This window comes from Ascaphus truei, chromosome 7 (genome assembly GCF_040206685.1).
Source record: "Ascaphus truei isolate aAscTru1 chromosome 7, aAscTru1.hap1, whole genome shotgun sequence".
Taxonomy (NCBI): domain Eukaryota; kingdom Metazoa; phylum Chordata; class Amphibia; order Anura; family Ascaphidae; genus Ascaphus; species Ascaphus truei.
In genome coordinates, this window is record NC_134489.1 from 87850106 (window position 1) to 87876843 (window position 26738).

Here is a 26738-nt window from a genome sequence, read left to right on the forward strand (position 1 = left end):
GCACACCCAGAACCTGTACCAATATGTGTGTGTGACTGCGCAGTCACTATGTCTGTTGATAGGCCTTGTTGGTGCACATGAGGGTGTAGGTTACCTGCCTGGGCTCCAGCCACGGGTGCCGCTATATCACTGGGGTTGGATCCGCCGGGATATCCTCCTACGCGTGGGGTGAATTCCAGCGCGGATAATATCACCGTACAGCTCCGCACCGTCTCTACCTTAGTTAGGGTCTGTCTGCTGCCAACAGGCCGCAGTCACGCTAGCTGGGCCTCTGTGGAGATAGTCCTGCTCCATCTTAGCAATCCGAGCAATGGCTGTGATACACTCCTAGCAAATATATAATGGGGCAGGGTCCCTAACCTAGGGCCTGTCCCTACAATACTCAGCTGGGATGACTCAGGGCTATCTGGGGCCTAGGGGACTTGCTGGCCTAGTGCAGAGAGTCACAGACCCTTGCACCCTACCTCCTTCCCCTAGCAGCTCCAGTCACCAACTGCTTTTCTCTGTCTGCTTTGTGCTGCCAGACTCACAGCTCTGCCTCAGACTACCGCAACAACGTTGCAGACCTCCAGGTGCCTCTTACTGACAGAGGCAGCACAGCAACAGGAACTCACTCTAACAACTAACAACGCGCGCTCGCATACCAGAAGGAGGGGGCGAGTGCGCAAGGGGGGAACCTGGCTACATATATATATATATATATATATATAGTTTGAAGAACCATGTGGCACTCACATAAAACAGTAAGTGGGGTGCTTGTCCCATAAGGATAAATAAAAACGGAACTCCTTACCAGGCAGACCACCAGAACCAGGACCACGCAGCAAAGAGGAGACAGCACTCGTAATAAAGTCCAAATAGATGTATTGAATGAACAGGCACAGTCAACCTGGACTTTATTACGAGTGCTGTCTCCTCTTTGCTGCGTGGTCCTGGTTCTGATGGTCTGCCTGGTAAGGAGTTCCGTTATATATATATATATATATATATCCTTATTAGAATGAACAGTTATTTTATATATATATATATATTAGTGATACTATCTGTGCTCTAGGTGTTGGAATAGGACAGCTATGCGACTTTCCAACGCACAGAGAGTTAATCTCCCTAGAGATGCTAGCAGCAGCTGCTGGCTAATTGAGCAGGTTGAACTCCTGATTGTTCATGGAGTTTTATAAGTCAAAACCCTGGAGGAGGATCCAGGGGGTCACATCTGACCATATACACACACGCGTTTAACCCTTAGGGGCCATGTGAATTAAATCCCTTTATTTTAAATCCAACATATAGAAGAATCCAGACATATTACATCATATTGCTAATTCTATTTCTTTCTTTAGATTGAAAATCTGCGCTCCCCATATCCAAAGAAGATTTCCAAAGAAGAACTTCTGGGATGGTTCATATGGGTTTTGAGTAGCGGTTCAGAAAGAGTGATATTTATCTAATAATCATTTTATTATTATAACACTTTTTTCACTTTGTCACTGATGACATCTCAGGTGTGTTTCATTGTGTGCACATGTGTCTCTTCACATGAGGTGGTGTATAGGTGACTTGAGAGTCAAGAAGAAAAAAAATGGTCTAAAAATCTCACTCTTACCAAACTACAAGTGCGTAGCTAAAGTTCTCTGTACACAACCAGGGAAAGTTTGTGCATTAAAAACCAATGCTTAGAAAATACACCACATCCCATCCTTTCTCAAAATAAGACACATTTACCACTGTCGGCATCTCTGGCTGCAAAGTGCCTGATGACTGCCAATTGGACTGTAATATTGGTCAAATATGGTATGCATTATTATTTATTTTTTTCTTTAACTCTTTGTTGGTGGGTGTGGAGTCTTTTGAAGGTCAACCCACCTTGGTATGAACTAAGCCCCTTGTATTATCTGTACCCATTTTCTTGTTGACAATATTTCCTTCTGATTTCTATGTAAGAGATGTCTAACAAGTATGCACTATAAGATTTTGTCTTATACTGTATGTGCAGATCGGCACTAAAGGTGTTATTTAACAAATGAGGACTTCCTAACCCCGTACGTATAATGTATGTTGGCTGTTAGCTTTACTCTCCTTAAATACATAAGGGGGTAATTCTATATTTATTTATTTTGAAATATTAATAACGCACATTTTTCCCTTTAGGCTAAGGCCCCGCTGCACGCGCCCGCACCCGCACGGCCGCCTTGCTTGCCGGCGGCGTGTGCAATTCACTGCACTGCGATCTGTGGTCTGCAGTGAATTTTTTCTGGCGCGGGGGGGCGTTGCCAAAACGAGTGGGGGGGGCGCGGCCATGATGTGAGGGGGCGGGACCATCACACAGCCCCACAGCACAGCGCAGCACTGCAGCCCCTCAGCCAGACCCTCAGCCAGCCCCTCAGCCCCTCAGCAACTCAGCAACTCAGCAACTCAGCAACTCAGCCCCTCACACACACACTCAAATACACACGGGGGGGGGGAATTGGAGCAGGTGGGAATCGGAAGGGGGATCGGAGCAGAGGGGGGAAATCGGAGCAGGGGGAGGTGATCGGAGAAGAGGGGGGAATCGGAACAGGGGGGGTCAGGGCAGGGGGGGATCGAAAGGGGGGAATCGGAACGGGGGGGATCGGAGCAGGGGGGGGAAATCGGATTGACTGCCTTGCGTGTCACGTGGCGCGGCACTCGCCAAAACCACAAGCTCCTTGTAGCTCCGGCTGGCTGACGCGTCACAGCATGCAGTCAGCCACGCCTGAAGGAGCCAGCGGGGACATCCAGACCGGAGGCAAGGAGCTGGTGGACCGCGGCCGCACGCGCCACTGGCCGCAGCGGGACCAAAGCCTTAGTCTTGGAGTGGGTGTTAAGTGCAAATCTGAACATCGAAGGCCTCTTTATTGTGGCATTTAATGGTAGTTTATATATGAACTGCCAGTGATGCTCAAACCATCAATCTTCACACAGCTGTGTTGACATTTTAAGAATAGAAATGATGAAAGTCAAACCTTAAAGTTATTAATTATATGACAGTTGTAATTTCTGAGCATATGATTATAAAGATGTGCAATAACTATTGAGAGTGAATCCAGACTTAATGAATGCTGTCACAGCTGTCATGAATATTTTAAACGTAATAATGCTTTTATTATTGTAATAATCATGCAACATCAATATCATGTCCACTATAATTTTGTATACAATATTGTAAAAACAGAACTATGGTTGGAAACTTGGGATGCATTTTTGAAATCATTGTAACAGAGTCCAAAAGAACATTTTAGCATACTCCTATATCACTTTGTCAGTCAATATTTAAATTCGGTCATTTGACTTACAAAACTTGGCCACCTCTAGCTTCTCAAATATGAATTGTTTAGACTGCAGACCTCATGATAACCAGTTATTCTTAGTCACTCTACGAGAATGTATGTGATGTTTCAGCAAGCGGCTTGTACAGCCCTATGTGGGTCAAGGAAGTACAAAACCAGCAACTCATTCAGGGATGCATGTCCATCATTTTGGATTCAGTCTAACCTTTATTTGTGATGCTATAATCATGCTGCAAACCAGAAACATTAAGGTCATTGTAAGTAGAATAGTGCCAAGAGCCTTCACTGTGCGTTCGGACGAAAACTTCCATTCAACTCAATCGATCAGCTCCTTTAATCCTTTATGAATAATGACCTGAGCACAGTAAAGGCAGGAGGCCCTCAACAGTCCACCCACATTTATCCATCATTGTAGGTTTTTTTGTTGGGTGGAGAAGCAATCTTATTCACGTCATGGACATAGCTAACATTGTGCCTTAGATTGTTTATTTATCCTTTGAAAAGTATCTGAAGGTCGTCCTATACATTTACAGGAAATGGAAATAGATATTGCACAGAGGAAGTACAGAAAATACATGAAAAAGACAAAAGGAGCACCAGGCACAACACAACATATAAGGAACAAAGGAACATATGAGCGGAGTATGAAACAGAATATAGGAGTGAGGAAGGGGGCAGCAGGTCAGAGAAATAAAATAAGTACAGTAATTACCAAATCACATACTACAGTATAGTTTGATTTTTTTAAAGTAACTTTTACAATTCTAGGTCTGTACAGATGTGATCTGGCATTGTTGCCTAGTCTAGAGCATGCTGTGAATCCCAACGGATTCTTACTGCGGTTTTCGGTGTTCCGTTGATTGGCAAGCTGTGCTTGGGATAAGGGTGTCACTGATTTGAGGATTTAGAAATATGTCTGCTTTTGAGGGGAAGCATTTGACTTCCTTTGAACATGCGGCACTGAATAATGACCCTGAGACCATATTTACCAGGAAGTAATACATTGAGAGTTACCTCTCGTTTTCAAGTATGTCCTGGGCATAGATTTAAGATGACAAATAATACATGGTTACAAATACAGTTACATAAATGAACAGGGTATACATTATATACAAGACATTGCATGCACAGTTAAAGATAATATATATAATAGGCGTATTTAACAGTTACAGACCAGATTAAAATGTGAGACAGCCTTAGTTTCGAAAGAACTTAGACAGGTGGTGGCTGTGAGAGTCTCTGGTAGGTTGTTCCAGTTTTGGGGTGCACGGTAAGAGGAGGAGGAGCGGCCGGATACTTTGTTGCGCCTTGGGACCATGAACAGTCTTTTGGAGTCTGATCTCAGATGATAAGTGCTGCATGTGGTAGGGGTAAGGAGCTTGTTCAGATAGCTGGGTAGTTTGCCCAGAAAGTATTTGAAGGCAAGACAGGAAAGATGAACTTTTCGCCTAGACTCAAGTGATGACCAATCTAGTTCTTTGAGCATTTTGCAGTGATGTGTGTTGTAGTTGCAATGGAGAACAAAACGGCATATTGAATTGTAGAGGGTGTCGAGTTTGCTAAGGTGGGTTTGGGGTGCCGAGCCATATAATAACTATTACTAAGTGGCTTTATCTTATGAAATAGCACTTCTTAGTAAATATAGGCCCGACTATCTTCAAATATTAGCGATATGTCCAACAAATTTGCACCATTGATTTTGGGTAGAGGTTTAAACCAAACACAAATAATTGTGATGAAACTGAATCGCTGAGATTCAACTTATAACAATAAAAAGAGAATGCTACTTTGAAGGGCACATGTACTTCATACTCTATTTAATAATGTTAGACTCATATTGTGAAAGGCAACTTCTTAAAACAGGTAGGTAAGCAAATAATAACAAGGTAATGAATCCCTTACATGCCTGAGAGTGACACAACCCAATACAAATGTAGCCCTTTTTGTGAACCGGCCTGACCCACCCAATCTCACATTGGCCCCTTGTGGTCTAACCGGTCCCTTTCCTTTCGGCACACCTCTTCTAAGGGACTACTGGTAACTGTATGACACCTGTGGCTCCAGGAGATCTGAGCCTCCGCTAGCTGGGAGCCTGGGGAAACCCTTACCATTTACCTGGTGCAGCGCCTCCACTTACCCAGGATCCCCATTATGAAAGATAGCCCTGGGTAAGAAATACAATAACACACGTATGCGATAAACCAATAACTAACACTTTACTTTAGAACATAGCAAACCATAACACGACATAACCTTATGCTCTATCCGCATCACCTTACCATATCACCTCAGCCCAATGTCTGGTGTTCCCACCCAGTGTCCTGTGATCCCCCACACCCAATGTCTCGTACTCCTACGGAGGTAGTGGGTGACTGCGCAGTCACTATGAACTAATAGGCCTGTTGGTGCACATATAATACAGCGTTACCTGCCGAGCACTCCGGTGCTCGGGCCTGCAACGATCTTCACAAAGGGTCAGACGTGCGATGCATCCATCTGATCCTATCCAGGTGACATTCTCCAGGAACCCCAACGAGGGTCCCACCGCTTCACGGGAACACAACCGTTTCTCGGTAACACCACCGTCGCACGGGAACAGCAACCGCCGCTATCCCTATCTATCCCTAAAGTGACAGGAACCCTAACCTAGGGCCTGTCCCTGATGAACCGCAACCTGGGGTGGCTTGGGGAAAACTCCTAGGGCCTGCGGAGTAATAACCTGCCCCCTCCCCTAGCTACCCAGTCCTATCTGTAACTACTAACTACTTGCTACTCCTAACAGCCTGCAGCAGACACACAGCTCTCACCGTCAGCCTGCAGACATCCACACACGCTGCACACACTGCGCCCAGCACATGCAGCGACACACACACACAACGATACACACAACATCCACTGGAACCCGCAGCAAATACCCACTGCTCGCACTGTGCCTATTTGCCAGTGCGCACAGCACTACCCGCTGTGGCACTGCCAAACCTGCACCCTCACACACCTAAGGGTGACCTTCCCTATCTAGGGCCGTCCCTCTTCAGTTACCCCCTGCCCTTACCGGGAATTGGGGCCTGCCTGGGGACCTAAGGAGAACCCTTACCTGGTACAGGAGCCACTCGCTCCCTGCACCCTTCCTTCCTCTTCCTCTGCCTCAGCCTGACTGCCTGAGCAAAGCCCGGGAAATGTATCTCTTTTCCCGGGCTGAGCTTCCTCCAGCCCTATTGGCCACTATCAGGCACCTGGTGCCTGTCTCCCTATGCCTCCTGGGAATTGTAGTTCCCAGGGGGCTGTCTATGTATTGGGGCCGCGTGCGCACTAGCCCTGCGCATGCGCGAACTACCAATGGCCGCCACAACCCTTTCCTACACTTCCCTACTCTCGCGCGATCTCTCTGGCTGACTACTGCGCATGCGCGAACCTACACGCAATGGCGGCGCCCTCTTCTGTACAAGCCGGGCCAGTGGCAACGCGCTCGCGGCCCTAGCGACGGCCCGATCGCGTCCCCGGCAACCGGCCTGCGCCGCAACACCTCGCACTGCTCCCTGCACTGGCCCCCACCCTCGCGAAGTGCCGGCGGATCCGTCGCAGCCTCCGGCGGCACCCGCTACCGCACGGCACTCGCGGAGGGGGGCCAGAAAGTCAGAAATTACCTCGGGGTTACACAAAGAAAAAAACGGGCACAATCTTTATCTGTATAATATATAAGTGCTACCGGCTTGATAATACAGTATATAATAGTTTTTAGTGCTATTAATAATTCACCAGTGGGAAAAAAAAGTGACACAAATTGTGATGACATATAATATAGATCAGAGAAATATACTCATTTAAGAAATGTAGGTATGCTTTACATATCCAATTGTATTTGTTTTGGCACATAGAAATGGCCTGCGTTAGACATGTGACTAAATGGTATGTACTAAAAAAGAATATTTCGGTGTGCCACAAAACAGCGCACTGCCCAGGGACACAGGTGTATCAAAAAATGGAAAATGAGTTTCCAAACGATCCAAAAATGCAAAAGAATGCACAAAGCAGCGCACTGCCCAGGGACAGAGGTGTATCAAAAATCACCTGTACCTGGGCAGTGCGCTGCTTTGTGCATTGTTTTGCATTTTTGGATCGTTTGGAACTTAATCTGCGGCTGGACACGCCCCAAGGAATCCAGTGGGCTCTAGGAGTGGGTAAGATCTTCAAAGACTTATTCATACGGATCATCAATGTTACTACATTCTGGGGTGAGTCCTGGACTTTATTATATACTTATTTCCAATGAGGTACAGCGAAGTGTGTTCTACATATTTTTTCTGTTGCCTTCAGAAGATTTATACTTCTTTTGGTTCAATTCACTCACCCAGTAGTTAACCCACTCCACGACTGAGTCTGCACTTTTTTCCCATCATTGATGAATACATATAATATTCCAGGACTGTTGGAGCACCCATCATTTCCTTATACTGGTGTGCCACAAAAGCAATTAAAAATTATAGACGTAATGTGTATTTGTTTCACATGGCACAGGTATAATAATTATGTACCTTGCCTCATAAGAAACCAAACAATGAAGACTTTCTTCGGTCCTTTTAAAAAAATTTTTAGAAATGGAACATGAAACATACTGTACTTCAAATTGTGTATTTATACTTCTGCAGAAACTATGCCTGACTGAGAGCTTGCAAATTAGAATGTCATCCGTGATGTGCAGAGTGCTAATTGCAATGTGGTAAAGTATGACTAAATAAATCTTGTGAAAAATGGAAAACTCGTGATAATAGGGTTCCAAGAAGTCCTGCTTTATGTGGAAAATTATTCAGAGCATTGTAAATAAGGCAAAATATGTACCTATTTCTGTAAGCCGAGATGCTCACTATTTAACCCATTTGCTGGAGTGTTTCAGGGAGTATAATTCTTATTGCAAACACATACATCAGAGCACTTTGACTCCCACCATTCCCAAATCCCAACATCATAAATATGTATAGTGGAATGTTGGTCAGTTATCTTTATTCCTGATAGTGATATTTTTAGGTCAAAAGCAGAATATTTGTATGAATGTACATAACGTAGAAATTCATGTGATTACTCGTTTTATGATGTTTCCTTGTGCAGTTTGTACTGTGAGGTCACTGTAGATGCACCCAAGTATTGCAGGGATCTATGGCCAGGAGTCATGAAACTCTGTTAAACAAGAGTTCATATCGCACCCAGTAAAAAAAAAATAGTGGGTGCTTTTACCACAATATTACGGCTAGAGATTGGTGAACTGGTCCAAAACCCTTTCTCAGATTTTTTTAAACCAAATTTGATCCCCCCCCCCCACCCCCCCACCACCACCACCATCCAAAATTCACTTCGGACTGGGTACTAAAAACACAGATGAATCCTAATCAGCCATTCTGGGTGGATTTTTAAGAACCGCAGGTTCCATATTGAATCTGAAATCCGCATGGCGGATTAATAAAATCTCACTCTCTCTCTCTTTTACGCCTCCCCCATGGATTTAATCCGAGTGTGGATTTTTATCAATTGTCAGTGAAAAAAACGGTGGATATCACTTTCTGAAACTGACCCACATAAATCTGCAGCATAAAGGAACCAGTCAATCCGCAGGAAAAAATGTGTCCATCTCTAGTTATGACCTTCAAGTTATCAACAGTGCAGTAAAAATGTACCTAATACACAAATAGTGATGTGGTAATTAAAGCCCCCTAGATACAAAGGAGTTTATTACTACAAGCGATGCACCAGGGGAGGGAAATCTTACACTTCTATCATAGGGTTATTACATAGTTACATAGTTACATAGTAGATGAGGTTGAAAAAAGACGTACGTCCATCAAGTTCAACCTATGCTAAATTTAGACAACAGATACTTTATTCTATATCTATACTTACTTATTGATCCAGAGGAAGGCAAACAAAAACCCCATTACGGGGAAAAATTAATTCCTTCCTGACTCCAAGAATTGGCAATCGGATTAATCCCTGGATCAACATCCTTCCCATGTATACTTATTTGGTATATCCCTGTATACCTTTCCCATCTAAAAAGATGTCCAACCTTTTTTTGAACAAATCTATTGTATCTGCCATCACAGTCTCCATGGGTAATGAATTCCACATTTTAACTGCCCTTCTGTAAAGAACCCTTTCCTTTGTTGCTGGTGAAATTTCCTTTCCTCCAACCTTAAGGGATGGCCCGAGTCCTTTGTACTGCCCTTGGGATGAATAGTTCTTTTGAAAGCTCCTTGTATTGTCCCTGAATATATTTGTATATAGTTATCATATCCGCTCTTAGACGCCTCTTTTCTAATGTAAATAAATCTAATTTAGCTAGCCTCTCCTCATAAGTTAGAATGTCCATCCCCTTTATTAATTTGGTGGCTCTTCTCTGCACTCTCTCTAGTTCCATAATGTCTTTTCTTTGGATTGGTGCCCAAAATTGTACTCCATATTCAAGGTGTGGTCTTACTAATGCTTTGTAAAGGGGCATAATTATGTTTACTTCCCTTCCATCCATTGCCCGTTTGATGCAAGATAAGATCTTGTTTGCCTTTGCAGCTACTGCATGACATTGGGCACTATTGCTAAGCCTGCTGTCTTCAAGCACTCCTAAATCCTTCTCCATCAAGGATTCCCCCAATATATCTCCATTTAATTTGTAAGTCGCCTTTTTATTCTTGCATCCCAAATGCATAACCTTACATTTATCTGTATTAAACCTCATTTGCCATTTACCTGCCCATGTTTCCAGTCTTCCCAAGTCCTTCTGAAGAGAAATTACTTCCTGCTCTGATTCTATTACCTTACACAATTTAGTATCATCAGCAAAGATATTATGTATGTATGTATGTATGTACTGTATATATATGAATTATTACAAACTTTATGGCAGAACACACATTAACTCCTTTGCCACCAATATATATCACAGGCACCTACGGTGTTAATTTTTTCTAACACTACACTACCTACTCTCTTTCCCACCCCCCTCCTGCCCCCCCCCCCCCCACCTCCTCATCTCCCTTTTATTAGCTATGGGGCTAGTAAAGCAATGGCAGTGCTTTAATAATAATAATAACGTTATTTATAGAGCACTTTTCTCCCAATGGGACTCAAGGCGCTTCACAATTACAAAAAGGGAAAAAGAAGAAACCATTTAAGGTTATAAAATCGACCAAACACAAGGAAAGATATAATACAGGATGGGACGGCACTGTAGCAATTAAATGTGGGACAGGTTGTGGTTCATTAATTAAATTACTGGGTCAACAGGTAGGTCTTGAGCTTGTTTTTATAGATTTCTAGAGACAGGGCCTCTCAAACTGTACGAGGCAGACTGTTAGGGTTAGGGTTAGGGTTAGGCTAAAAGCTCGGGTTCCAAAGGAAGTCAAGGAGATTCTGGGAATTGTTCAGAGTCTTCCATCTTCAGGTCGTAGTGAGCGAATGGGAGTGTAGGGAAATAGAAGCTCCTTCAAATAGCTGGGACCCTGGTCATGTAGGGCTTTGAAAGTCAGCAAGCCAATCTTGAAATACATTTGTCATTTTACAGGCAGCCAGTGCAGCGAATGGAGAACAGTGTTATGTGGCAAGAACCAGTCTGGTTAGTTAACAACCTGGCCGCAGCATTCTGCACCAGCTGCTGGCGGCGCAGCACTTTTTCCGGAAGACCCAGACAGAGTGCATTGCAGTAGTCCAGGCGCGAGGACACAAAGGTATGGACAAGCGTAGTAAGATCCTCTGGGTGGATCAAGTGCTTAATGCTGGCTATGTTCTATAGGTAGAAGAATGAAGATTTGATTATGGCTGACACCTGATGTTTAAGGGTCAAGTCACAGTCAAGGGCAACACCAAGATTCTGCACATGAACAGAGTTTAGCAACTGGGAAACCCCAAGTTTAAGGCCAGTTGGTTGACCTAGCTGCAGTCTTGCTGTCTTCCGATGGTGAGCATCCACCACAAGCACTTCTGTCTGATTAGGATTTAACCTCAATCAACTGGCACTCATCCACTCTAGGAGCTCAGGTAAACATCTATTGAAGTCTGATAATGGATCCTTAGTACCTGGTGCAAAGGACAAGTAGCATTGAGTGTCATCTGCATAGTAGTGATAACCCAGACCATGCTGTATGATTATGTCACCTAGTGAACCGCATGTACACTGCGAACATCATAGGAGATAGGATAGAACCCTTTACTAGCCACTAAGGCAAGCAAGGGTTTAAGCACTATCACCATTTCCCGGACACCTACGGCAAACACCTGACACACATCCCCCCCCCTCTTTAGTATTGGCCAATACAGCTATTAGCCAAAGATGGCTAATAGGACTTTTGCCCACTATAAACAAAACATACAGTTAATAAAATATTATAATGGCATACATTAATATTAACTAAAATTACTATAAACAATACACAGTATATTGTACACCAGGATAACAGTGAAGCAACCCATTTAAACCCTTCCCCCGTGTGCTAGTGGCATAAAAATTGTGCAAATTAGCAGATGACATAATCGACAGTAATACCTGTGAAAAAAAACTAAATAATAGAAAATGAGCATATACAAAACAGATAAAAAAAGCTGTGTGTGCTGTGCACGCGCATAGTAAGTGAAACTGCTTTGACTTTTGTCACAGAAATTGTATTTGTATTGGTGATGTTTTAATTAAAAATCAAAATACAATTTCATTGACAAAACGCAAATAAATTTGACTTAGAACATGCGTACACATCCCTTGTATTTGCACTAAGCGTGAATTCCTCGTGTGTGTGTGTGTGACTGTGTGACTGTGTGACTGTGCGTGTGACTGTGCGTGTGACTGTGTGACTGTGCGTGTGACTGTGCGTGTGACTGTGTGACTGTGCGTGTGACTGTCGTGTTACTGTGTGACTGCGTGTGACTGTGCGCGTGACAGTGCGTGTGCGCGTGACAGTGCACGGTCCGCGTGACAGTGCGTGTGCACGCGACGGACTGTGTGCGTGACTGACTGTGTGCGCGACTGACTGTGTGCGCGACTGACTGTGTGCGCGACTGACTGTGTGCGCGACTGACTGTGTGCGCGTGCGTGTGACTGTGTGCGCGTGTGACTGTGTGCGCGTGTGACTGTGTGCGCGTGTGACTGTGTGCGCGTGCGTGTGACTGTGTGCGCGTGCGCGTGACTGTGTGCGCGTGACTGTGTGCGCGTGCGCGTGACTGTGTGCGCATGCGCGTGACTGTGTGCGCGTGCGCGTGACTGTGTGCGCATGCGCGTGACTGTGTGCGCGTGCGCGTGACCGTGTGCATGCGTGTGTGTGACCGTGTGCGTGCGTGTGACCGTGTGACGTATGCGCAGCCCCCCTGCACCTCACACATCCCCCTAACCTATTCACCCCCAATACAGCTCCATGATTCCCACCCCAATACCCCCTGCCCTCCCCCTAATGATACACCCGAATAACCCCTGTCCCCCACCCCAAATGATATAGCCACACCAATACCCCCTGCCCTCCCCCTAATGATACACCCCATCTCCCCAGTCTAGGCACGCACTCACCGGGCGGCAGGAAGAGGCTGCTCCGGACCCTTCCCTCCCGCACCGGGCTCCGTGTCACCCCCTCCCACATGAAGCTCCTCTCCTAGGCGGCCGTGACCAGCAGCGGCCGGACGGCTAGTCTGCACATCCCTCCGGAGCAGCCTCCTGAAGGGAGTCCACGGCTGCAGGGACCACAGGAGCCCCTCGGGCTCTACCCCACAGAAGCTGCCGCCCTGCAGGGACGGGGAGAGGCTCAGCTCCAGCTCCCCGCCCCGGTACCGGCCCCGGGAGGTGAAGGTCTCCCCGCCCTCACCAGTCACCTCCTGCCCGGAGCTCAGGCCTAAGACTGACCCGCAGCGGCTCATCCCACAGGCAGCGGCCAGGGGAGGCCTGCAGGGTCACGGGCATGCACCGGGAGGAGAGGAGAGGCCGCAGGAGATCAGGGCCTGGAGCAGTGTGGGCTGCAGTGTCCATATGAGAGCCGTGGCGTCTTGAGTGTCGCCATGACTACCGTGCTGGGGCGTGTGGGGGGAACGGCGCCGCTGGCAGCCGCATGCGTCTTTCCCCAGCGTCCCCATGACTACTGCGCATGCGCGGCCTAGTAGCGGACGTGTTGGGGGAACGGAGCCGCTGCCAGCCGCTTCTGCGCAGAAGGCCGTAGTCGCCATTAGTTATGCGCGCCATTGCAGCGGACGTATGGCGGCCGTTAGGAGCGGCGCCGGCCACCGCATATGTGATCGGCCGTGGGGGGGCTATCGCCGCCGCCGCCGCATGTCACAGCAGGCGCATGGGGGGAGTGGGATGGGGAGCCGTGACGTCACTTCCGTTTCATATTTCGCCCCTCACTCTCCCGTTTTACCCCATCAGAATAGGTGCCACTAAAGAAGTTTCACTTCAAAAAATGGCATCCTGTGTCACCACTTACTGGCAGCACAAGAATTGGAAGATCAGCAAGAGAATAAATATGGCAACATAATACAAAAGCACTAAAATATAGCGAAGCAAACGTAAAACAGTAGTAACATACGAGGAAATTGAACAACTGTAATCAATTACTGATGTAGCCAGGTCCCCCTCTGCGTGTCGGAACTCCCCTCTCCAGATACTCACCGCGGTGGTCGGGAGTAGAGCAGCCGGTTGGGGGGAGGTGCGGGAGCATGTGCGTGCCTCCGGTGTGCGTGAGGCGGTTGTTGGAGGTACGGGAGGACAGCCGGTGGTTGCACAAGGTGTGCGCATTGCCGGAGACTCCCGGCGGCTCCAGTGCAGGGCGCCGCCATCTTGCGCGAAGTCGCGCATGCGCAGTTGGAGCTCCGGCGGCCCTTACAAGTTGCACATGCGTGAGTACAGCCCGCGAAGCACTAGCCTACCAGGGAAGGCTCTTGGACAGGACTACAAGTCCCATGAGCCTCGGGAGTGCCCCACATGACGCCGGGGAGCCAATAGGGCTGCACTATCTCCCTGCTCTGAGGGATAGATACATTTTCGCGCGCTGAGCCCATGCTAGAAGTCAGGACCAGGAAGAGCTAGGGGTAGGAGGTGAGTGCAGGGGTCTGTGACCCACTGCAGTAGGCCAGCAGCCCCCTAGGCCCCAGTCAGGTCCTGAGCCACATTACAGTTTGTTGTTCTACAGGGACAGGCCATAGGTTAGGGACCTTGCCCCATTAGTGATATTGTCAGTTAGGGACACAGCGGACGCTGCGCTTCCCGCGAAGAGGCTTGAGCTCAAGCCTACTCTACAGAGAGAGCAGGACTATCTCCAGGGTGGGATCGCCCCTGACGGATCCTCGTGCTAGGAAAGGCAGGATATCGCAGACGGGATCGCTGAGCGGTGGATCCTTTTCGAAGTTGTCTGCAGGCCCGGGTGCAGGAGCACCCGGCAGGTACCTTCATAAGTGCACCAACAATACACCTCTATATACTATACACACGTGAGCAGCGCTGCCACACATCTGGGTGGGGGTCCAGGACACTGGGACGCTGGTGCCGAGCACCCAATTATTGTGGGCACTGTATGGTTGTGGGACATTGGACACGGTGGATGGTTGCGTCCTGCATGATGCGTTGGCCAGTGGTACTCCTAGTGAGAAAGGGGATACATATATTACGTTATCTGTGATGCTATGGTTATGTTGCATATACAGTAAACTGTTCATATATATACTTCGGTGTATGTACTTATTGTGTATGTGGGTCCTGTATAGGCAACTTTCTACACTCCTAGAATACTACACAGGTGGAGGCGCTGTAAAACAGATTGTTCCAGAGGATTCACCCCAGGTTCCCAGCAAGCGGAGGCTCAGGCCTCTTGTGAACCTGCAGGTATACGCACCACACCTGGTAACACATAGGTTCCCCCTCACATGCACTCTGTCTGCGATTGGGGTAGGGGGAACACCCGTTACACCAATAAAGCTAAACACATTAACAAATAAGGGGTAATAAACGTCTACATAATGATGGCTGCAATATCCACCACCCCAGAGTACATCTGTGTAGCCCCAAAGGCGGATAGCCTTTGTCGCAGCCGAAGGGCAGCCAAAGGGTGTGAGCCGTTTGCTGCTGTTTAGTGATGTTAAAGTGATGTTAAAGCTGCTCTATTTCAATCAGAAAATCACATGCCCTTTATCCCCTGTACCCATTTTTCCAACTCTATCTGTCCATGAAATGTCTGTGAATTGACTGTTTAACCCTGTTATAACCATGTATTTTTATAACTCTGTGCCCAGGACATACTTGAAAACGAGAGGTAACTCTCAATGTATTACTTCCCAGTAAAACATTTTTATAAATAATTAAATATCGGTAATGCGGGGTGTAAGGTAAATAGGAATATCCATGTCTGAGCAATAGGGGTACCTAATGGTGCACATAGGTGGATCGACTGGTGTAGAACGTATATCCAGTTCAAAGGCTAGGGTCAATAATTTCACCATGGAAGCAATAAAGATGGCCATCCTGTAGGTAACATCAGTGGTACTGGAGAACGAGATGATGGTTGCGTCATGTCATCACATATAGCTCCTGCCAGAAGTAACATCTCACCACCATATCGAAAGGAGCAATAGTGTCGTGTATTACACAATATGTGCAGTTCCTGGAGGCAACACCCACCTCTCTGGATTGAGATAACCAGACCCCTTATGAAGGCATCAGGGGTTTAACAGCATCGTTCATAGGATACAGGATCAGAGTTGTTGCTAAATGTATCAGAGAGCGTAGCTAACTGTCGGATAAGGGCTACATCATACCTTCTCTGTGTCATTAGTGGTAGTAGCGTTTGTCCGATATCCAATACAATCTGAATATTTAACTTTATGGGGTGCCTGCCACACTTCATTCAACACATGATACCTATTGTATCTAGGCAGCTCCCCAATTAATTTTTTTTTACTTTCTATTTTTTTTATTATATATATATATATATATATATATATATATATATATATATATATATATATAGATAGATATTTACGATGTGATGTGTAGGTGTTTCTGGTCTGTTTTGGAAATCAATATGACTGCTATAAAAGCCTCACAGGCCAATAGGAAGCTGCCATGTCATCAGGCAGCTTCCTATGGGCCAAACCCGGCATCTTTTATTTTACTTTAATTCTGCCGGCACATACAAGATAAATATCTCAGGGACTGGGGGATATCCCATGCTAGGAAAAGGGCAGCTGAGTTCCTGAGAAATCCTGGTTCTAATTCTGTTAAAAAATAAATGGGGGGATTGGTGCTCTAACACTGTGCTCCCTCTCTCAATGTACTGTATCCAGGGGCTTTGCTCTGTGTGTTTTTTCTCCAAATTGCTTCTATAACTGCAGGAAATGAAACACAAAAGCGCACCAAGGGTCAAGATTTAATAAAAACAAAGTGATAATAACAATAAAAACTTACATATAAGGGTAAGTATGTCCAGTAGAGCAGTGCAGAGTCAACAGTCCTGGTGGTGTCCTGGGCACAGAGAGATGGTGCTGAGGCTTACGAGATAGACCCGCGCGCTGGGGCTGCCTGGCTCGGCACCACGTTGTTCTTCCTTCCGGGTTGCGGCTTCTCGCAGGACCCGTGGATAGTAGCCCGCCTCAAACGCCGGTTTCCCAGAGAAACTTACTCCGGCGTGCCGAAGAGTCTCTAGTTGTTAGTGGGACTGCTGAGGCTTGGTACACCAGTGGGCTGATTTCCAATAACACTGTAGGGCTTTCGCAACGCGTTTCACACGGTGTTGTGCTTCATCAATGCCTGATGAAGCACAACACCGTGTGAAACGCGTTGCGAAAGCCCTACAGTGTTATTGGAAATCAGCCCACTGGTGTACCAAGCCTCAGCAGTCCCACTAACAACTAGAGACTCTTCGGCACGCCGGAGTAAGTTTCTCTGGGAAACCGGCGTTTGAGGCGGGCTACTATCCACGGGTCCTGCGAGAAGCCGCAACCCAGAAGGAAGAACAACGTGGTGCCGAGCCAGGCAGCCCCAACGCGCGGGTCTATCTCGTAAGCCTCAGCACCATCTCTCTGTGCCCAGGACACCACCAGGACTGTTGCCTCTGCACTGCTCTACTGGACAAACTTACCCTTATATGTAAGTTTTTATTGTTATTATCACTTTGTTTTTATTAAATCTTGACCCTTGGTGCGCTTTTGTGTTTCATTTCCTGCTGTTGCCCGGCGTTTGGAGTTATCCTGCGACGGGACCTGTGGAGGAGGGGTGCCTTCACATCGGATCAGCTGCAAGAGGGAAGAGTTGATCTACTCCAAGATCCTATTAGGAAGCAAGAGCGCGGTTTGACTTTATCATCTATGCTTCTATAACTGGTGCAGTTTTTCTCGCTTTGCATTAAATTCATTTGCCGGGTTTAGGTGGAGATAACATCTGATTCGAAGAGATTTGAGCCAAACATAGCAAGCATGATTAGCAAGGTTCATACAGAAATGTTCTCTGTGTTTTGCACCATTTTCATTCAGATATTCTACAGATCCTTATTATGTTGTTTTGATGAACATGGTTTTAACCACGTGGTCAAGCATAGTAGCACTTACTCAGCTCCTAAACGAAAGGACGTGGAGCTTTAAACATGTTGATGTAATCAACTGATGTTGATTATCACCACTGCCAAAATGACAGTGCATATATAAATGACATTTTATTATTTACACCTGTCTATGCTCATTACTATTTTTTTAGCACTTCCACCTCGATGAAAACACATCTATGTGTCTGGCTTTTTCCTTTATTTCACAGCTGAGATGCCTCTAATTTCTCTCACTTTCCTTTTTGTAACTACAAACAGTTCTAATTTTAACCTTTTTTCGTAACTTGTCGATGGAATTGCAAGAGAGACCCGGCTCGGGTGATTTCAGAGTCTATTCTATAGCATTTCGATAAGATATGCCACTGCGTGTGCAGCGTCTCCTCTTGTGCAGTAAATATTATCATTTCATTTTACAGACTCTCTGTGAAGCTAAAATATTTTAACACCCGCCATAATCTGATTTTTGATAATGATCCCAGTAGGTTACCATGGATTAAATTAGATTTGTGATTTGAGTGGGATGGCAGCATCTTAAAAAAAAAAACTAAATTCCATCTGCTGCTACAGTATGCTTTTCTAAACCTGTTATCTGATAAGAATTAAACACAAAAAAGTGTACAGCTGCTATAGTGTTATTACTTGTATTTATTGGTTTTAAATTATAACAGCCATTGCGGCTGGCACCTTACTGCTTGTTGTAGTTTTGTTGCATGGACATGCGTTGGTCACTGGCGCCACATTTAATCAAATCTTCTATCTGTTTCGGTTTAAGTGACCAGATTAGGTTTTATAAAGACGTTATAGGGATAGCATTTCTATTTGGGGGGGGGGGGACTTTGTTGGAGACTTTGGGGCAAGGGATGAAAAGCTCAACAATGCACATCACTCACAATTGCTATATGTTTCAACTTATTAAGGGGATATGTGGGCAGTTGGCAGTTAAACTGAAAGCTGGTAGAAAAAAAGCAATCTAGAAAGCAGATGAACCAGAACATTGTATTTTTGTCCGGCCTTTATTTCTCAAGTGCCAAAGAGGAATGATAGTTGTCCAGTAGGTAAAGTATGCAGGATTATGAGTGAATGTGAAAACACTGACATTAGTGGGACATTTTTCCTTTGAGAAATGTGGTATTTATTAGTATTTAATCCGTGTGCCAGTTCAATTGGAAATTGAATTTGCAGATTGTTGGCAAAGACGGAACAAATAGCAAAACAATCATAATAGCTTTGGTGCCTTAATGAGTTCCTGGGGAATTTTCATTAATAAAGGGATGTGGTAGAGTTGATACTATGTTCAGCAAAATGTGTTAGTCTCCAACAATTAATGCCTTTTAGAGTAGGTAATGCTTTCAAACTCTAAACAAACTGCTGCATGAATCACCAGTTGTGAAATGGAGTTTTTTGTTAATTGCAGTATTTCACATTTCTCATTGAAGTTTTGGGATTTTCACCTCCCTTCCAAAGATAATTGTTCATAGAAAAAGCATAACTGACTTTTTTCAGGACTGGAGCATTGATTTTGTATGGTTTGTGTTCTACCTGATGGCACCAAAGAAAAGTGCAAAACAGTTCCTTACAGTAACACTTATATAAAGATTGATGGTTATGTAGTAGCTGTGAACAGACAACTGAAATTGTCTGTTAAACAGGCTCACATTTGTCTAATCCCCCAAATAGGTAAAGGCTCTGCATATTGCCCAAGCTACTAGACAATTTATCTAAAAAACGTGTATTTAAAAATATTGTATAAAATCTTAGCAAACCGTCTGAACGTAGTCCTGCCATGGCTGGTCCACCCGAACCAAGTCGGCTTGGTCACAGGAACAGGCCGCCGATAACACCAGACATGCAATAGAACTTATAGCCCAAGCAAAAAAAGACTAAAACACTTCTGCTTTCGCTAGATGCAGAAAAAATATTTTACAGGTTGGACTGGGATTAAATGAGGGAAACACTCAAGCAATTCGGCTTCCAGGGAAACTACCTGTGGGCAGTTTTGGCACTGTACGTGTCTCACTCAACCACAGTGCTTTGTGCAGGGACAGCCACCAAGATTTTCCCAATTAGAGGAGGAACTAGACAGGGATGTCCCCTTTCCCCTCTCCTATTTGCCCTGTCTCTAGAATCCCTAGTGGCGGCACATATCAGATCCAACCCAGACATCAAAAGGGTTCCAATAAATGAAAAACAATTTCAAATGTCACTGTTTGCTGATGATACCATTCTCTCTATAAGCAAACCCTTCACCTAATTATCAAATCTTTTTAATGAACTCAGAATCTTTAGCAATATCTCAGGTTTTAAAATAAACAACCCCAAATCAGAGGCCCTAAATTTAAACTTTAACACACGAGGAAATCAAGTTGATAGATATACATTTTTTGCATGGTGCAAAGGAGCGCTAAAATACCTAGGTACATACCTAACAAAAGTTTATGATACACGCTATCAAGCTAATTTCCCAGCCCTCATACAAACCTTTAAAGCCGATTTAGTAAAATGGTCCAAATTGTATATCTCATGGATTTGGAGGCTAACTGCAGTGAAAAGTAATTTACTACCACCTAGTCTTCACCTGTTCCATGCCCTCCCCATCCCAGTGCCCCTGAACGCTAGTCAAGATCTGCAATCTCATATAAAAGTGTTCATTTGGAACAAGAAAACCCAAGAGTGAATAAATATATTCTTAGCCAACATAGGCTAAGGACATCTGGTCAACATAGGCTAAGGACGTCAGGACGTCTGGTCTTGCCATGCCTGATCTCATACTACAAAGCTGCCCAATTTAGCCAGATCCTCTCATAGCAGCTGAAACCCAACATGAAATTATGTGTCAGGAGGAGAAGGAGGGGTGAGAGAAGAAGGGGAAAAGGATGGGGTTGAGGAGAGGAGGAGGGTGTGAGAGAGGGAGTGGAGAGTGAGGCATAGGAGAAGCAGGGGGTTGAGAGTAAGAATAGAAGGAGGGGGTGAGAGAGGAGGAGAATGAGGGGGTTTAGGTGAGAAGGGGGATGAGAGAAGAAGAGGAGTATGGTGGTGAGAGAGAAAGAGGCGAAGCACGGGGTGTGGAAGAGTAGAAGGAGGGGGCTGAGAAGAAGAGTAGAAAAAGGGGCTGAGAGGCAGCGTAGAAGGAGGGGGGTGAGAGAGGAGGAGGAGGAGGGGGTGAGAGAGATGGAGGGCGAGAGAGAGGAGGAAGGTGAGATGAGGAGGAAGGTGAGATGAGGGGGTGAGAGAGAAGGAGGTGGTGAGAGAAGGGGAGGAGGGTGAGATGGAGGGGTGAGAAAAGAAGAGGAGAAGGAGGGGTGAGAGAGGAAGCATAGGAGTGGGATGATAGAGAGAGAAGGTGGGGTGAGAGAGAGAGGAGGTTGAGAGAGAGAGGAGGTTGAGAGAGGAGGAAGGGGTGAGAGAGAAAGAGAAGGAGGGATGTGAGAGGTAGAGCAGATGGGGTGACAGAGGAGGAGGAGTGAGGTGATTGAGGAAGAAGATGGGAGGGGGCGATTGAGAAGGAGGAGGGTGGTGATTGAGGAGGAGGTGATTGAGGAGGAGTGAGGAGGGTGATTGAAAAGGAGTGAGAGTGGGTGAGATGAGAGAGGTAGAGAAGGTGGGGTATAATAAAATTTTTACAAATCTGAAAGTTCAGGGGTGCAATAGACATTCTAACAAACTGATCACTCAAATGATGACGGCCATGAGATGCAGCAGCCCAATGGATGAGTGCAGACTTGTCAACTCTTATCCAGGTCAACATAAAATATGGTTCCCCCTTAAAATGGAAAAGCTGGCAGCTTTCCTTAGGGATACATGCCCTACATTTAAAAAAAAATCAACAGCCTTGGCTGATATGGACAGTCCAGTTGCTTTTTTACTTCTGTACCTCCCCACACATACTTATACTCTTGTATTTTCAAGGCTAAAACCAGTACAAACTTTGAGTAAATAATATAAATACAGAAGAAAGAAAGACTTGACCAGTTGCTAAAGCCAGCATCATAAATAGAGGTAGGTTGGTAGCTTTCAAATGTCCTTGAAGTGCTGCAGAGGGACATTGAGAATCCATATATCCATTTTGCAAATGATCACAATAGAGGATTTCAAAAGCTAATTTACAAAACCATTTTATATCATTATCTTCAGCCCTTGCGATCAACTGCTGATGATCAACCCCAATGATCTTCTAGGTACTGCGGTTGCAAGTCTCTGTTCTCCACTTTGCGCCAACAATTTTTTCTATTTCATCTTTCCTTCTTACTTTTGGTCGTCGTCTCGGTCTTTAATCTCTCTTGGAATCCAGACGAGTACCATCATTGTCAAATGATACTCATTTCTTCTTGCTATATGTCTGGCCCACTGCCATGTTCATTTCTTCACCCACATACTTTTTTTTGCTAATCATTGTTTTTTCCTATCTCTTCGAGTAATACCCATCATCTCTCCATACTTCTTTGAGTTATCTGAAACTTACGGATTATCTTCATATTTAGGGTTCAAGTTTCACAAACACGGGCAGAATACTCTGGTCTAAATCTTTACTTGAAACACAGTGTAAGGTTCCTTTGAAAGATTGTCACGTTTCTTCCAAACGCGCTCCATCCTATCTTCATTCTACTCTTGATTTCATTAAAAAAAAAGTTCCCATCCATTGTTACTTGCCTGCCAAGGTATATATAATCTTTGATTTATTTTAGTTCTATTTCATTTATTCCAATCTTTGCAGAGTTGACACATTTGTTGAACTATTTGCTCTTGCTGAGATTCATATCTGAGATGCCCATTTTCTTACTTGCTCAGACAAGTTCTCTGATTTGGTGCTTGAGGTCTTCTGGTTTGTGGCAAAAAATAACAATGTCATCATTCAATCATAGGTGACTCCAGTATTCCCCAATGTTTTGGACAATTCTTGAAGTGTTGCAGTGAAAAGCTTTGGTGACATGGTGTCTCCCTCTTGCACGCCTTTGCTGATCCTTATCTTCATGTTATCTAATGGTTGATGAGGCATTCTCATAACTGTTCCTTATATTATAGATGTACGCTTCTTCAACAGTTTGTCTTCTTAACACATTCATAACTGCTGATGTGTACAAGGAATCGACTGCTTTTTCATAATCTACGAATTTTAAACTGAGTAATTGATTGAATTACTTCAGGAAATCACTTCTTGTATGACTTGGATGTGGTCTATTGTGTTAAATCCACTGTGAAATCCTAGGATATCTCCTGCCCAGATTGCATGTTTTTTTTTTTGTTTGTTTTTTTTGTTATCTGTGTTCATACAATTCTCTATTTTATTGATATTGTTTATTGTTATTTGGCGCCATCTACAAATTAAAGGACAAGGGCAACCTTTCTAGCATTAATCATGTACTGTAGTTTAGGTTCTTTGATTTGTTTTTGGCAAACTATGAGCGCTTAAGACACGTATTGAAGGGTGAATTCATGACTAAACATTTCGCAGATCATGATTCCAATGTACTGGGAATTGCTGAGTTAGTCAGTGTTCGTGCTTGTTTTCTAAATGCTGTTGCCTGTGGAGTTTAAATAGATTGTAAGCCACATTGTCATTTGTACAGCATGATTTTTACATTTTTTGTTAATGTTAAGGACTTTTTAAGGGCTTTCTTCCCTGTTTCAGTGTTCTAATTAAATCAGTGTTTTTTTTTTTTTAACATGCTCAGCATGATTGAAGTGAGGATATTTTATAGCTTTTTTCTCCTACTAAGAATTATTTAATGGCTTGCTCCATCAATTTTCTATTTAATAGACTATGCTGTTGAATGCATACATACAAAAGCAATGTGAGCCGATTACTCCTTGACAATGCCTTTGGGTTGTATATTACAGAATATTATAAAGATTGGTGCTATGCGGATAACAAATGCAGACCTGTAGAGGTGCAAATGTGTGCCACTTCAATTGGAAATTGAATTTGCATTTTTTTGGCAAAGATGAACAAAACAATCATAATAGCTTTGGTGACTTAATGACTTCCAGGGGGATTTTCATTAATAAAGGGATGTAATAGAGTTGATACTATGTTCAGCAAAATGTGTTAGTCTTCAACAATTAATGCCTCTTAGATAGAGATGGGTGAATCCGCACTAATCCATTTCCCGGATTTTCTCTGATGTAACCCCCAAAATCCGTTTCACAGTGTAAAATCCGCAAACAGTTACAGGCCCCGGTATGGGGTGACGGTATCTCCTGTGCATTTAAATCTCCCGGTCACATGAAGCGGGACATTTAAACAATGCAGGGAGATAGAGGCACCCCATACCGGGGCCTGTAACTTGGGAATCAGGGGGTCACCGAGGCTGAAATTCATGCGGTTCAGGTTCAGCTCAGGAGACCCCCCGCTTCAATTCTTTTTATTAAAATTAACATTAAAATGCTTCATTAATCCTTCAATGAAAGGGTTAAGCCACAGTACCTGGTTTATTGGGGGTAAAGGAAGTTGTTGAATGGGGGGGTATTTGGCCCAGGGTGGGTGGTTAGGCCTACCAGGAAGATTGTGGGAGCAGTTAACCCTTTCATTGCCATATAGGTGGTAACTGCTATGCTAATGAGGGAGTTAACCCCTCCCACTAGCCACCCGGTAGGCCTAACCACCCACCCTGGGCTAAGTACCCCCTTCACCCATCCTCTCTAGCCCCAATAAACATTAAAATACAACAACCCTACTACCCACCCCCTATACCTACTACTACCCCCCCTCCACACACACACATACAGTACAATAATGGGCACAATTCCTATTATCCAAATATGGATAATAGCGCATTTGCCATTAAAAATAAAGCATTACCCTGCCAGCATAAAGTAAATTAAAGTTGTGTGTGTGTGTGTGTGTGTGTGTGTGTGTGTGTGTGTGTGTGTGTGTGTGTGTGTGTGTGTGTGTGTGTGTGTGTGTGTGTGTGTGTGTGTGTGTGTGTGTGTGTATGTTGTGTGTGTGCCTGTGTATGTGTGTGTCTGTATGTATATATATGGTATGTGTATGTGTTTGTGCATGTGCATGCTGTGAGTGTGCGTTTGTATGTGTATGTGTGTGTGTGTCTGTATGTATATGTATGTATATGTATGAATATATACACACCCAAACAACCGCACATACTAGCCCCGCCTTGCCGCCCAAGCCAGCCCTGTCTGAACATCAAATGAAAGCCCCTGCCTTTCAGATGGGGTTGCTTTCTCATTTTGCTTTTTGGGTTTCATCTTGAGTTCAGGTACAAAGCCTCCTGCCTCTTCTCCCTTTTGATGTTTGGGTTTCATTCCAAGTTCTTTATCTAGCTTTTCAGGTTTCCACTGATGCCCATCAGCATAGCAGCAGTGTCACAGCACACCAAGCAATATGTGGCAGCAGGAATAGGCTGTCAACGTCCATTCCAACACTGTATTAATGAATGGCTCACTTGCCTACGTCCATTGCAACACTATTAATGGCACATGTGCCTATGTCCTACTGACATAAATGAGAAAAACAGATTTATACCATAAGCAAGAGCTGAGCAGAGCTTATATTCTCTTTGGTTATAAACAATCACAGCAAGTAATACGCAGGGGCTCTGAAAATGAAAATGAGATTTCAATGGAAGTGTCCATTGATGTCTGAGATCACCGATGAGTGGAGAGGGCTGACCGATGAGTGGAGGGGTTGGGTTTCAATAAGTGAGACGCACTGAAAATTTGCGAGACCTAAAGAGTTGTCTTAGCAAATCAACAAAGCTTTGGAAAAATTTACTTTTGGGTCAAAAGGCTGTCAAAATTGCTACTACAGTGTTTATGCCCAAGCTTAGAGGGGGGGAATTATGTTGCTATTGGTAAGAGATAATGGTATTAAATAGATTGGTACCTATTCTGTTGACATGTATCCATCCTTCTTCTTTGGCTCCTGGGGCTGATCTGCTTCTGTGCCACACGGGCCTTTCCTTGATGTTACCAGTCTTGAAGCAGGTGCACTTGACTTCTGACTGGAGAGCACTAACAAGTTATGTACTCATTGGCAAGGCATGGCACAAAGGGCAAGGAATGCCCCTTGGCACGATTTCTGCCTTCTTTTTTATTTTATTCCATGTTCTTTATCTAGTTTTTCAGGTTTCCACTGATGCCCATCAGCGTAGCAGCCATGCCACAGCACACCAAGCAACGTGGCTGCAGGAACAGGCTTGTCCAGGTCCATTCCAACACCGTATTATTAAGTCAACTACCGAGATAAATGAGAAAAACACTGATTTATTGTATCATAAGCAAGAGCTGGGTAGGAGCTTATTCTCTTCGGTTACAATCATCACTGCAGTAATATTAGGGGGTTCTTAACACGGAAATGACATTTCAATGGAAGTGTTGCCTTCAATAATTGAGACTCCATTGATGTCTGAAAGCTCCAATGAGTGAAGGCTGTTTTTCAAAAAGTGAGACTCACTGAAAATTAGCGAGACCCAAACAGGAGTCTTTTAACAAATAAACAAGGCTTTGGAAAAAATGGCTGGCAAAAGAGCTACTATTTATGCCAGAGCTTACAGGGGGATTATGTTGGTATTGGTAAGAGATAATGATATTAAATAGATTAGTACCTATTCTGCTGACATGTAGTATCCTTCTTCTATGGCTCCTACGGCTGATCTGCTTCTGTGCCGCGGGCCTCCCCTCCTGCTACTTTAGGCCATTTTCTTGATGTTACCAGTCTTGAAGCAGGTGACTTCTGACTTGAGGGCACCAACAGCCAGGTTATATACTCATTGGCATTATGACATCAGGTGACCTCATTGCCTACACCCCACTTTGTGATGCCATAATATGGACATGTGGGTTTGGCAAGTAAGTGGCAATTAGGACCTTGGGTGACATCATGTCCCAAATCCAACTTTGTAGATGCCTTAATATGGACACTTAGGTGTGGCAAGGC

General features: G+C 44.7%; 1 long non-coding RNA gene across 1 annotated transcript in view; it reads right to left on the reverse strand.

Annotated features, from left to right (window-relative positions):
* LOC142498568 (uncharacterized) overlaps positions 1 to 26528 on the reverse strand; it is a 49143-nt gene extending 22615 nt beyond the window's left edge. Inside the window, exons 1-2 of the long non-coding RNA XR_012802481.1 lie at positions 26407 to 26528; positions 25686 to 26036 (exon numbers count right to left, since the gene is read on the reverse strand). This is a non-coding gene — a long non-coding RNA (uncharacterized LOC142498568). The remainder of the gene's footprint in view (positions 1 to 25685; positions 26037 to 26406) is intronic.
* Positions 26529 to 26738: the final 210 nt, after the last annotated feature.